This window comes from Dermacentor albipictus, chromosome 1 (genome assembly GCF_038994185.2).
Source record: "Dermacentor albipictus isolate Rhodes 1998 colony chromosome 1, USDA_Dalb.pri_finalv2, whole genome shotgun sequence".
NCBI lineage: Eukaryota > Metazoa > Arthropoda > Arachnida > Ixodida > Ixodidae > Dermacentor > Dermacentor albipictus.
This window is the reverse complement of record NC_091821.1, coordinates 409074035-409088886: the sequence shown is the minus strand read 5'-3', so window position 1 is coordinate 409088886 and position 14852 is coordinate 409074035. Positions and strand designations below refer to the sequence as shown.

Below are 14852 nucleotides of genomic sequence, written 5' to 3'. Positions count from 1 at the left end.
TGAGGCGCAACTCCCACGGACTCAATACGACTCGCATTTCTTTTGCTTCTCGAAAAGAGATGGCTCGCTCGCCGCCTGCGAATGAACGATGTGACGCTTACTGCGCATTGTAATTCGACAACTATCGTGTCACTGCTTCGCGTTACGGGGCAAATTATTTCCAAATACGGGGCTTCCCAACTAACTACCGGTCGCATGTGCCTATCCTCTATGCTACTGTAAGGCAGTTGTTCATGCACAACAAGAAAGGACAAAAAACGACTACACCTGTCCTTTTATTTCCTTGTCATGTCCGTGTTGGCACGTCTGCCTTTCAGTGCCACGAATCCTTACCAACTTGCTCAGCTTATCAGTCGTTCTGCGCTTTTCTTCTGTTTTCTGTGATTGTCCTTACCGTGAAGACAATGCCATTTACCACCTATTGCGTTCAAAGAATTGCCCGTTGTGTTAAAATTTGGACACGTCTGATGCGTATAGCTTACTTAAACGTACAGCGCTGGAAGAGCCCTGGGTAGAGCAAGAATGTCTTAGTGGGCTAGTTTGTGCGTATCTTTTAGGACACATTGTCTGCGCAAAAAAGAAAGAAAAACAAGCACACAGGGACAGGACAAGCGTAAATTGCCGACTGACTTTAATGTCTGCTTTGGTTCAGAATGTATACATCGGCGCAATTCGTAGTGCGCTTACCTGCCGTGCTTGTTTAGTGGCAATATGGTGGTGGGCTGTTAAGCACAAGGTCGCGGGTTCGAATCCTGGCCTCGGTGGCCGCATTCCGACACGGGCGAAAACACCCGTGTACTTAGATTTAGGTGCGCGTTTAAGAACCCCAGGTGGTCCAAATTCCTGGAGTCTCACACTATGGCGTACCTCGTAATCATATCGTAGTTTTGGCATGTAAAACCCCACATTTAATATTCTTTTTTTTGTATTGTGCTTGTGAACATGACGAAATTGCACGAATAGGTAGTTTAGCCGTAATTGAGGTACTTTTTTTTTTATTGAGTGACGAAATTATTCGCGCGTCCTCGACTGCATTTCCCTTCCCTTGGCACCCATCTCGTAACTCAAATGGTCTACCGGTTATCTAGCTACCCTATACGCACTCATGGCCTACCCAGTTCCTCCCCTTATTTTTTTTCATATCTCAATATCAACGTAAATATCGGCTGTCCCTGTTGGCTCTCCGATCCGCACCGCTCTCTTCCTGTCTCTTAATATTACGCCTAACATTTTTCGTTTCGTCGCTCTTTGCACCGTCTTTAAATTTTTCTCGAGCTTTCTTTGTTATCCTCAAATCTCTGCTATATATGGTAGCACTGCTAGAATGCAGTGATTCTGTTTTTCTTTTCAACGACACTGGTAGGCTCCTAGTAAGGGTTTGTTAACGCCTGCCGTACAAACTACAACCTGTCTTTACTCTAATTTTTCTTCTCATTATCAGGGTCTCCTGTGAGTAGGCCTATATAAACGTACTCGTGCACAGACTAAATGCTGAGCTGCGATCATGAACTCTTGTTCCCTTGCTAGGCTATTGAACGTTACTCCGTATAGCATTTCTCCATATATATTTCAACAACTGTTTTTATCCCTTAAATTTGAAGAGAAACGAATATTCGACAACTTCAAATGCTGAGTTCTCGAATCGAATATCAAGGTTCATTTGATTCGTATTCGATATATCAAGTGTTCTCACACCCCTTCAAAAGAGCGATCAGATGGTTGCGCGTTATGGCTAATTAATGGGCAATAAGCTCCCCTAAGCCACTGCTACAACTTATCGATAAGGGCCCCCACGTTTTCATATATATATCTAAGTATGCCGCGAGGCGACCTGTCCGAAAAGATGAACATCGGACTGGTGCGACCTTCCAAAATGAAGGTCGTATTTTCAGGAAAGCTGTTCCATTCGAAGCTTGAGCTGTTACATTTAAGAATCGCCCCTAATTATTAAACTACGCACTCTAAATTTTACCCATATGGTTCATGCTATATCGACTCTTACTTCCTACAAATTTAAGTTGTCGTCACCTTTCAGGACACCGAGAAAACATGCGTACAATATGCTTGCACATAAACAACCGCAGTAATTAGCTTACACGTGCGCATCAGATGTGACATGCATTCGATTTTCACCAGGAAGTCGTCTCTCTATTCTCCAAGAACAGTGGGCGAACACTAAAACATTGCGCTATGTCATAATGACGTCATTAACATAAAGCGCCCCGTCGCGCCAAAGCAAGGCGAGGTTGCCCGTATACATATACATTCATCCATGCAGTGTGCCGGAAATTCAGTCAATGGCAAGCGACAACTCGCATTATAGATTCGATTTTATTTAGCGCTGCTGGATGTGACGTGTTGTCGTGGCTTCTGTACAAAGTCGTGTAGCCACTTCCTTCCACTGCGCTACTTATCACATGGTGGCGCTTCGGCTTCTATCGCGCAGAATGCGTGCCTGGCTTTCTTGTTTTTCTTTCTTTTTTTTTCACGCAGGACGTCGTGACAGCGTTTCGCTTTTAGTCGACTGTACACCCGGAAGCGTTGAAGCCAGAATCCCGGATGAACTTAACACTTCGTCACCCTGCATTTGCTGCGAATCGGTGAACTCTGTGCGGGTCTCTAAGGAGAGCTTTCAATCTTCGTGTAGATAATCTTCTTCATCAACAACGTAATCACTCTTCTCTTCTTTTTCCTTCTCTCAATACATCCTGCATGAGTATATAGCTGGCCAGAGCCCTTACGATTCGAGCAGACGTATACGTATACCCGCCTGCGTGCGCCTTTTCCCTCGTAATAAATCATGTCTCCCGGCCGCAATTTAGGAACACGTGAAGTTGTGGCAGTTCTGGTCGTGTTCCGCGCTGCGAATGCCCACGAAATGCTTGAATCGCAAATCTAGGTGTTCTGCGCGCGCCTGGCCAATCGTTCACTGCAAACGCACGAGCGGGGCTAAATTCTGGGTCGATTGTGCGTGCTCCGGCGTTTCCCGACAACTCGTTTTTGTAGAAAAAAAATAAAAATAAACGAGAAATCTCGGCCGGTAAAAAAGGCCGGAAGCGGTCTCGGATTGAAGCCGAGCTTGTATACGTGCCGAGTAATTCGGTTCCAATTAGCGCCGGCCACGTTTGCTCAGAGAGCACGTAAAGATGCTTAGGTAGACGCGCCTTCGAGCTGCTAGCGGCCGAAGCACTAATCCGTTTTCCCATTTCAATTACGGAGGCTCGACTTGTGTATTTTCTTTCTTGATGCACGCACAAGTCGTTCTACTCGCTTACAATGTTGCTGTAGGGTCGCCGCGCGGAGACGGAAATGCCATAAACCAAGAGCTAAAAAAATAAATGCTCCCTTTGGACGATAAATCGAAAGACTGAAGAACACACGGAATTCACTAAGGAGGAAAAGACCGATAGCGCGGAGTTCGGCCTTGTTTCGTGATCCTATACACGATTGTCCTTCTAGTTAACCACGCGTCGTTGCACTTACGCGTAAGATAAAGAAAATCGGGTCATGATTTTGCAAAAAAAAAAAAAGAACACTGAGAATCATGTAAAAGCTAGACACACGCGGAAAAAGGGTTAGCAGCTAGGCGGCTGTATTTTGGAAGAGCGTTTCTGCCTCTGCCATCTATATAGCAAAGCAGAAACAGCGGCCCCGTTTAGCGTGTGTGTCTGTCTGTTCGTGTGCGTGTGTAAGAGAATCCAATTGGGTGACTATATAGCAGGCCTGAGCGACTGATCGGATAACGTTCCGATTAATCGATGAAAGCTTTAATTGTGACTCATCTTTTCGATCATGATGAATCACTTAAGCTCGCATGGCCACCGGAAGAACGTGTGGGAACGACTTTCGAGGAGGCTAGCCGACGAATCATCCGTCAAACAGATCCAATGTACCCCGATTAAAAAAAAAACGGAAGTACTCGTTTGCGGCTTGCACCATAATGAGTGTAAAGTCACAAACACACACTAGCGGCCGTGATGTAGGCTGCGATAAGCATAGAAACAGGTGAGGAATTACTAAGAGCTAAAATAATGCACGCACAGAATACAAAAAAAAAGTATGACACATAATATATAAGCGCTAATCATTACAAATAATAGAAGCAAGTTATAGTAACACCGTATGACCATTCAATGCGACTGTTGTTAAGGATGCCTGTCTCTTAGTAAAAATGTCCAAGTGGCTTCAATGCTTTTCGCTGTCCTATTTTCGATGGCCATGGACCCAGAAATTTTGCGAGTGGGAAAGGTTGATGAGAATCAATGGAGTATACCTCTCATTCTAGCTGCTGTCTTTGCATCGCGTACATGAGGCATTCGAGGAGTAGATGGCGAACATCCTCATCGTCGTGGCCACAGAATCAAGCCTGGGAAAAAGTCCGTGTTATGCGATATATGAAATGTTTCGTGTATGCTGTCCCAAGACGCAATCAATGAATTAGTGTCTCAGTACTTTTTGAAAGTTCTACATCCAGCTGGTATTTGAGTTGAAGGTCCACTTCGTAAGGAAGTGATTCCTCAGTATTTTTGTTAAAGCAGCTTGACATACACAAGTCCTTCTTTAGTATACTGTCAATATGCGTTTCGTGTCCATTGGTAATAAAGGGATGAGTTGGATTTCTGCATCTTTATGGGCAGATTTTGCCAACGAGTCCGCTAATTCGTTGCCTGTTATACCAGCATGCCCAGGGACCCACTGTAATATCACTTCGTGTTTTCCTTCATTAGCCTGAGTTAAACTGTTCAGTACTGCGTCTGTTATTCGTGCGTGTGGGTGGCTGTCATTATTTTCAAGACATGCTAAAGCCGTTAAGTAGTCAGTGCACCGATAAGTAGTCAGTGCAAATTACCCACTTTTCTGGTGTCTCGTATGTTTTGATGAAATAAGCGGCTTGGAGAATTGCCGTTAATTCCGCTACCGTTGGTGACGACGTGCGTCCTATCGACAAGCGTGCTTTACCTGTAAGGATGGTATAACATAAGCTGCAGTTGCACTTTCTTTGATTACAGAACCGTCCGTGCAGACGTGAATAGATTCCTGGTATACTTGTCAAATGGCTGATGTAACGTTAATTGTTTCGCAACTAATGTGGAAACGTTGCTCTTATTTTTAAGCCCTTCGATTGACGTTTCTATTTTCGGCGCCTGCAGAAGCCATGGTGGGTAGCAGAAGTCTGAGCGCCAAAATACTGATCGTGGAAGTCGTGATTTATGCTCCTGAAACATGGCGTGTATCTGTGCACCTGGCCGGTTCTCTACCGGAGAGATAAGTGGATGCGCAGAATGCTGGGTAGAAATTCTGAAGAGATGGCGGCATGTTTCCAGGCTGCGAATTACGGTGAAATGTGGTTCCCGCGCTTCTGCAATAGTGAGGTGACTGAATGTAGCTTGCGGGACTCCTAGATACAATCGTGAACTCAGAGCCTGCAACAGCTGTTGCCGGTGGAAGGACGTCGCAGATAATTCCTGCAATACAGGGGCGGAGTAATCAATGTTCTGACAAACAAGTGCTGAGTGGACGTGAACCAGAGATGCAGTTGTTTCACCCCAACTTCGTGCCGGCAATTCTGCGGAGAACATTTATCACGCAACTAATTTGGTTCTCCAGTGCAGTCAAATGATCAGTCCATCAAAGCTGGTGGTCTGAAATCACGCCGAGGAAACGATGTTCGCGAACCAGCTCGATCTCATGGCCGTCTGTTGAAAGACCAAAATTTCTAACTTTTTTTTTTCTTGTGAAAGGCGAAACCGCTGATTTCGCATAAGATACCTGCATGCGCGTTCTCTTAAACAATCACCTATTGTATTCAAAGCTTCCTGCAGTCGATGCTTGACAACCTCTAGAGACCTGTTCAATGTCCATATGCAAATGTCATCAGCATACGTAAGCATGTTTAGGTCTGCTGGAACTACTGATGGTAAACCTGCTATTGCTGCGTTGAAGAGAAGTGGACTTGACACACTTCCTTGCGGAACTCCTTGTTTATGGTGTATGCATCGCTTTTGTCCGTCATTTGCATATATATATATATATATATATATATATATATATATATATATATATATATATATATATATATATATATATATATATATATATATATATATATATATATATATATATATATATATATATATGTCAAGAGGTTAGCGATCCATATTTCAGAACTCGGCCATGGACTCCGACCGTTGAGAGTCCAAGTAGAATATGAACGTGACTGACCGAGTCAAAGGCCTTCTTAACATCAATATATCGCTCGGTGCCCGAAGTAGCTTACGGCGACTTGGACCCCTTGCGTTAGTGGCGAGTGCAGGGCATCCTCCTACCGGATCGACGTGACGCCGGTCGTAAAGACGGTGACGCGCGTCGACCCGGCAACATCGACGCTATGCGAGCGAGCGCCTTCTCTGCAGCTGGCGTGGCCGTTAATAAGCAAATCAACTCATATTGCCTACGAACGTAACAAGCTTCATTGCCTCCGCAGCTGGTCCTGTGATTGCGTGTGACAGAGTGTGACATGCTTGAAATGTCCGTTTGCGCAGAGCGTCGTTCAACTGTTGAATTGTCGCGAATGCTTAAATCGCAAATGCAGGTATTCTGTGCACGCCTGTTGTCCGATCGTTCGCTGCAGAACACGTGAAGCGAGCCGCGCGCACGCACGAGCGTGGCTTTGTCCCTTCAAATAGCGTGCTTTTTTTTTTCAAAGCGTATGTGTCGTGACAGATCACCTGCATAGCTTCTTTCTTCCGCTAGTGTACGTAAACCCACAAATCCAAATAATTCATTAATTGAACGATTAAAAGGCACATATTAATCGTGTTGAAAGGTTTAATTGACTCTCGCTATTATCCGCGCCGCTACTGGACGAACCAATATTATTGGTCGGCTCGGGGATGCTCGTGCTAATGGTGAACAGTTTTTTGTGACCGTATCGAATACGAATCGCGAATGGCGCCAGAAGCGAGTAACACCGGCTATCGACTAGTTTTCAAATAGGGCTCACGTAATACACAAGCCTTCTGCACATTCAACACGCCACGTTAGGGCCCGCTGCACCCGCCGTGGTTGCTCAGTGGCTATGGTGATGGGCTGCTGAGTTCGAGGTCGCGGGATCGAATCCCGGCCACGGCGGCCGCATTTCGATGGGGGCCGAAATGCGAAAACACCCGTGTGCTTAGATTTAGGTGCACGTTAAAGAACCCCAGGTGGTCGAAATTTCCGGAGTCCTCCACTACGGCGTGCCTCATAATCAGAAAGTGGTTTTGGCACGTAAAACCCCATAATTTAATTTGGGGCCCGCTGCAGCATCTCAGTGGCTATGGCTACACTGAAATACAAAAACAGGGAGGTAAAAGGGGATACACCAAGAATCAGGCGGCAAGACTATAGAGGCACCATTTACTAGAAGTTTCTCTTCTGGCTACCAGATTGCTCGCGCGTACCTGCGAGTGTTTGCTGCAACCAATACCGCAGAAAACTGTGCACGACATTATATCGTGCAGTTTCGTGCGCTTTGGCCCCGGCAGCATGTAAAACTGGATCCCAATTGTATGCAAAACCACCCGTGATATATCACGGTGTTTTTACGTGCGGTTGGGTGTTTCTTTGTGCATGATTTATGAACGTGCCCACAAGCTGACACAATGCGCTTGTCTTTTCTTTTTCGCTCTCTCTCTCTTTCTGTATTTTTTTTTGTTCACATAAAAAAAACGTTGTATTATCCGTAAAAAGTAGGATGTTTTTGGTCACATGACACAAAAATCACCGGCGTCATCGCAACTCGTGCGAGAATTTCAGAGTGGCGTCCTTGCTCGTGTTTTGTTTTCTTTTTGCCTGCTAATATATATGCAAAGCCTTTTCACAGGCGAAAGATGGTACTTCCGTGATTCCATAAATGTATTAATTACATACTTAGCTAAGCGCCTCCATAAAGTCCTCCGTAAAGAACGCAACAAAATCCCAATGAAGAAAGGCGTCAGGCAGGGAGATACGATCTCTCCAATTCTATTCACAGCGTGTTTACAGGAGGTTTTCAGAGACCTGGATTGGGAATAATTGGGGACAAGAGTTAATGAAGAATACCTTAGTAACTTGCGATTCGCTGATGATATTGCCTTGCTTAGTAACTCAGGGGACCAACTGCAATGCATGCTCACTGACCTGGAGAGGCAAAGCAGAAGGGTGGGTCTAAAAATTAATCTGCAGAAAACTAAAGTAATGTTTAACAGTCTCGGAAGAGAACAGCAGTTTACGATAGGTAGCGAGGCACTGGAAGTAGTAAGGGAATACATCTACTTAGGACAGGTAGTGACCGCGGATCCGGATCACGAGACTGAAATAATCCGAAGAATAAGAATGGGCTGGGGTGCGTTTGCCAGGCATTCTCAGGTCATGAACAGCAGGTTGCCTTTATCCCTCAAGAGAAAAGTGTATAACAGCTGTGTCTTACCAGTACTCACGTACGGGGCAGAAACCAGGAGGCTTATGAAAAGAGTTCTACGGAAGTATGTTCGAAAAAAGTTCTACAAGTTAAACGGAAGTGTGTATTGTGCAATGCTCCACGGCTGCGTTGGAGGTTGAGGGCGTTCTAAATATGGATGAATATGTATTGTTAGCTCGTATTTTTTTAATTGCTTCCTTTGAACAAAATCTCGCGCATGCATACCATAAAGACTTTTGCATATTGGAAAAGTGCGCAGCTATGCTATAGTAGACGTACATGCAGAAAATATTTGACTCTGAACTACGCCGTTTCTTTCGGAGTCCGTAATATATTAAATTCATCGTGAACTAGATTATAATACGGTGTAGTCGTGGAGCTCCGCTGGGGCTTAAGGAAATCACATTTAGAGATGGAGTACGTTTAACGTATGTTATGAATCACAGTGGGACTGCGTTTGCCTGTACAAAGCAATAAATAAGTGAACATGCAGAGCGCTATCCTTTTGTATTGGAGCTTTTGCGCAGCGCAAACTACACATAGTCTGTTATAGTCTCTTCGTAGAATGTATGAATAGATTATTGAATTTTTTTTATATATGTACACAGTGGACGCAATACAGCGCTAGTGAAAGTTGCCGTCTACGTTACCTTCTCGGCCTGTTGTGCAATGTTGGGAAGTTAAACGTATATTCCTCGCCAAGCTTATATTCTTTAGACGCCTCTTACGTGTTTTAGTATGTTTTCATTTCACATGTGTGCCGCCGAGACACTTGCTCACACAGAACTTTACGCACAATAGTAAGTTGTACTTGTTATTTGTTCTGTTTCGTGAAGCCGCTTGTCTGAAGCCCGTTGTGTGTCATATGTGGCTCCGAAATTTTTAATCATGCAAAATTTCAGATGCGATACGAAGTTATGCTTAGTGTTTACGCTGGTTCACGTCAGTGTGTGTGTGTGTGTGTGTGTGTGTGTGTGTGTGTGTGTGTGTGTGTGTGTGTGTGTGTGTGTGTGTGTGTGCGTGTGTGCGTGTGTGTGTGTGTGCGTGCGTGCGTGCGTGCGCGCGTGTGTGTGTGTGTGTGTGTGTGTGTGTGTGTGTGTGTGTTTGTGTGTGTGTGTGTGTGTGAAGCATCTTGTTGTTCATATGCCCAGTCGCGATAACAGGCAGCAAAAGCTCGAATATATACTATATTTTTGCAACCGTGCTACCCATGCACCTTGCTTTGGTATCGTTGGGCAAAAGAGAGAAGCTATTGCTCGATCACGCACTTGTGCCGTGCACTGACGGCTCCTTTGTCGCACCACGCATGATGCAATCGAGGCTAACTTTAGCCTCTTGCTTCGCGTTCAGAGAAGCCTAGCTCGGAAGTATGTTTGTCGATCGGAGGAGGAATGGTCGCGTTTGAATAAGCTCGCTGTGAATAGGTATTGTTAGCTCGTATTTTTTAAATTGCTTCCTTTGAACAAAACCTCAAGCATGCATACCATAAAGACATTTGTATATTGGAAAAGCGTGCAGCTATGCAATAGTAGACGTGCATGCAGAAAATACTTGACTCCGGACTAAGCCGTTTCTGTTCGGAGGCCGTAACATGTTAAGTTAATCGTGAAGTATATTATAATACGGCGTAGTCGTGGAGCTCCGCTGTGGCTAAAGGAGGTCACATTTAGAGATGGAGTATGTTTAACGGATTTTATTAATCACAATGGGACTGCGTTTGCCTGTGCAACGCAATAAAGAAAGGGAACACGCAGAGCGCTAGCCTTTTGTGGTGGAGCTTTTGCGCTGCGCAAACTGCACATAGTCTGTTATAGTCTCTAGGTAGAATGCATAAATAGATTAATGAATTTTTTTATATACGTACACAGTCGACGCAGTACAGTTGCTAGTGAAACTTATTGTCTACGGTACCTTCTCGGCCTTTTGTGCAATTTTGGGAAGTTAAACGTATATTCCTCGCCAAGCTTTTATTCTTTAGACGCCTCTTATGTGTTTTCGTATGTTCTCATTTCACATGTGTGCCGCCAAGACACTTACTGACGCAGAACTTTAAACATGATAGTAATTTGTACTTGTTACTTGTTCTGTTTTGTGAAGCCGCTTGTCTAAAGCCTCTTGTGTGTCATATGTGGCTCCGGGATTTCTAATCATGCAAAATTTCAGATGGGATATCAAGTTATGCTTAGTGTTTACACTGGCTCGCGTCATTTTTTTGTGTGTGTGCGAAGCATCTTATTGTTCATATCCCCAATGACGCCAAGAACAAAACAATAATCTATAACAGGCAGCAAAAGCCGCCGAGGTGTAAACCGAAATCCCGAGTTGTTTGCTATATCTGTATGTAATGAAAACATATCGTACTAATATATCCTACACATTTGCAACCGAACTACCCATGTACCTTGATTTAGTTTTGTTGCGCAAAATAGAGAAGCTGTTGCACAATCATGCACGTGTGCCGTGCACTGACGGCTTCTTTGTGCCAAAACAAACAACCTCGGCATAACAAGCGGGCCCACTGCGAATATGGAGCGAACACGACTGCAAGATTATACTGTACATATGTATAATCCGTCAAGCTCACACGTCTGGTCATCAAGAGTTATAAGGATCGAACGTGCGCAATTCGCTGCAGAAATTGGATGGTTGCTCAAGTATGGCGTCTCCGCGTTCGTGACGCATTCTGCCCAAAAAATGGAGTGAGGAGACTCGGGAAGCTGTACAGAGGGATGCTAATCTGCGCCCACCACTTTCGACCATGGTATACACGCCCACTGCAAACGGGTGTTGGAACCTAGCTCAGCGCTGACGCCAGCTGTTGGAATCTCAGTGCTGACACCCGTTATTGCAATGGCACCGCTGGCACGAGTTGTTGCAAATGGGTCGCAAGCCCCAAGGGTAGCGTTGGCCTGGCGGTCTGGGGCACAAAATAACTGGAAGCATCCGAAGGTCCGAGCAAAGCATGAGTCGACTGCTAACAGAACAACTTGTTTATTCCAGCATCGCAAAAGAGCGGCCGGTCAGGTCGACCGAAGTGGAGAGACGGGAGAGCCCGTTACTCAACAGAAGAAATCGGAGCCTCTCTCTTGGCGTCCGGGGGCAGCTGCTTTTATACTCTCGGCGTCGAGGGCAAGAAGGAAGGTCACGGGATGAGACCACGTGATGGCGGGGCACGGACAAGCTGAGAGACATGTTGAGACTAAAGTCCCTCAATCTCCCAAAGTAGCGCCATTCACTTCCCTCCTCCTCCGCTCGGCGCGGCCTCGACGGTGGCGCCGCCGGTGGTGGGCCTGCCGTAGCAGACGACGGCTAACACGCTACGGGAGGAAATCCGCGGAAAAGTTCGTTCGAGTCCTGCGGAGCAGTTTTTTCAATCTAGATCTTGCTTTGTCAGTCGGTACCTGGCCTTAAGAATGTCGTGTCGGATTTACGGAAGAAATAGAGAAAAGCACCATTATTCAAGGAATATTTAAGGCGTAAAGCGCGCGCACGTTGACAGTTCGTGTTGCTGAAACACGACACAAGCACGCGGTGTGCTCAGACACGCGAGTAATTACCAGAGTTTCAGGTTTTGACAGCGTGAAAGTATGTGCACGTGGTTTCGTAGGTTAATTTACGTACCTGCAGGATGCTTTTGTTCGGCCGGCGCGTGAGAGATTCCGACTGTCTGCGGTCAGCAATGCCTGGCAGCAGGGCCGTTTCTGTTCCGCGCCTTTTACAGATGTACGTAGCTCATGCACAGGTTGTGGTGGCCATGAGCAACGTTTTCACACATAGGCGGTATAGATAATTTGAACAGCGATTCCTCGTTGGTGTTCCGTAATTCTCCTCGCACGGGCGCAGTATGTTGCAGCAGTCGCGGGCGCTTTTTTCATTGCGGGGTGCTTTGGTAATCGTGACAATAGATTTTTTTTTTGGCAAGTACTGCTCCAGGACGGCACATTCAACGGCTAACGGAGACATCTGAAGAGCACGCGAAATTACAATAAAGCAGGCGGCGCAGGAAGTGTGCGCATACAAATTGGCTGTCCGCGAACGCGGACAGCCGATCTCACACCCCTTTGGCATGCACAGGCTTCGGCGAGCCCCATCCAGCCCTGGTTCTAGCTTTGGTGTTCCCATTGCTGCTTTAGTGCCCTGGAGGCGCCGTCAATAATACGAAATAATGACACGTTGTTCCAACTAGTAAATAAAATCTGTTGAAGAAATACAATCGCGCCGAGGCGCCAACTTCTAACGCAGCGCTACCGCGCCGACGCGAGAAGGATGAAACGCCAACGAGGAATTTACCGGCCCACGTACGACTCTACGATCGAAGTGCATGTTAAACATCTCTTGGAGACCTAAATAAAGTTATCCGGAGCAATCCACTACGACTTCCATCATAGCTTTAGTCGCTTCGGGACGTTAAAAACGTTAATCACCACAAACCAAATTAATACATGCAGGTGTACATTCGAAGCTAAAAGACTGCATCCATAAGTCATAGTGAGCCCTGCAAAAGCGTCGAGAATGTGCAAACTTCTGGTGGAGCTCAAAACACACCCTAAATAATGTCGCTTTCATGTCGCAGGCCAGCTGCAGATGCGTGCACTTTCACCGCAAAACGAAACTACATGAAACGAAGAGAACACATACCAAAAAAGAAAAGTAAACTTAAACGCGCTAAAAACCACGCAGCGCATGAACACATACACTTTTCTCGAAGCGAAAGGCGTGAACTAGGCTCAAAAGAAGAGGTTGGAGGAGCCGTGGCACTTCACAAAGCCGCGCGTTCTTTGCCACTTGCTGGAAGTCAGCCCGCCCGATCTTGTGAATCCACACTTTTCTTCGTTTTGCGTTGCGCCCGGCGGATGGTAAAGCAAAAAGCTTTTTGCCGTCACTGGGTCTGTTGTGGCAACCGTAGGCGCAGCAGCGCGGCGTCGCAATTAAGCACTCGGCCCTAACACATTGTATAAAACTACCGCGCTCCTTCAAACCGCCTGCCGTACTTTCGTCGCGCAGGCCCAAGAATGGGGGTCGCAGCGCGCTGGAAAGAAAAGATATACAAAAGCGCGGCGCCTGCTCTGCGCTAGAAAGAAAAAAATGTACAAAAGCGCGGGGCCTGCTTTCACGTGACACAGATTGGCCAATGGGGGAGCGGAGGAGGGTTGAAATCTGGGCCAGTTGGTACATACTTGAACGAAAAAACCAGTCAAAAACACAAAGGACAAGAGAAGAAGTTCACGACACAACGACTGGACTATCAACTGTGGTTTATTAGAATCGGTGTAGTCCCAGCAAGGGCAGCAGAGCATGCGCAACCGCACCATCACTTATCACATAGCATGAAAAGACAGTACCGTTTCTATCGGGACCGACTTAGAAATTCAAATTCTTTTTCTTGTAAGCGCACCGAGGTTGTACTAACGCAGTCATCACCTAATAAACTGATGAAGTACGCTTCCAAGATTTCACGCTCTTCTTTGCCCTTGCCCCTCCCAAGAATCGTCACATTGCTAAACAAAGGATAACAACCGCACTCATTGCAATGGCGAGGCAAGTTTGCACCGTTATCTGACCCCAGGGAGGAGTGGTGCTCACGCAGGCGGTCATTAATACATCGACCGGTTTGGCCTATGTAAAATCTTTCGCACGTGAGAGGGAACTTATAAACAACCCCTGCGGCACATGCCGTGAAACGATTTTCATGCTGCGTTGTGCAAACATGGTTCCTTGCCCTGCCTCGAGAAATGCGCGAACACAGACCCGAAAGCTTACAAGGGGCAGAAAAAACAACACTTACTCCCTGCTTGGCGGCAACTTTCTTAATACTGTGGCTCACTTTATGCACGTACGGCATAACTTCAAATTTCTTACGTTCAACAGCCCCACCATCTACCAGCTCCGTACGTTCCTTCTTTAGCCTCTGAAGCAGCGATTCAGCCACCGCTTTTAAAAGAGGCGGAGGGAACCCTGCGGCTTCTAGACGTTGGGATTGTGCGTCAAAGCTACTTTTAATGGCGTGGTGACAGCTTCTTTCAAGTGCATTGCGGAAACAATTCATTGCAATCCCTCTTTTTACAATCTTTGAATGTGCAGATCCAAATGGTAAAAGAGCTTTCTTGCCCCTAGGTGAAAACATCCAGCACAAATGCCCGTCGTCAAAGAAAGTTAGTTGCAGTTCTAGGAACCTGATGGAATGATTGCTAGGAAGTTCATGAGTGAAATTAAGAGTGCGTGAAGAAGCTTTAAAAGCAGTCAATACATCGTCTACTGCTGCGGGCAGAGTGTCATTTGGTAAAAGCTCTAAAAGTACTAAAAAATCGTCCACATACCTAAAAACTTTGCACACACGCTTGTTTAGAAGGAAGCCTTGAAGTTTCCTGTCAAATTTTGCTAAAAATATCTGGGAAAGCACTGGGGCAACACT

At 45.9% G+C, this 14852-nt stretch overlaps 1 long non-coding RNA gene across 1 annotated transcript in view; it reads right to left on the bottom strand.

The window, feature by feature from the left end:
• The window catches only part of LOC139054717 (uncharacterized), a 94074-nt gene that overhangs the window by 5945 nt on the left and 73277 nt on the right, over window positions 1-14852 (bottom strand). The window lies entirely within an intron of this gene.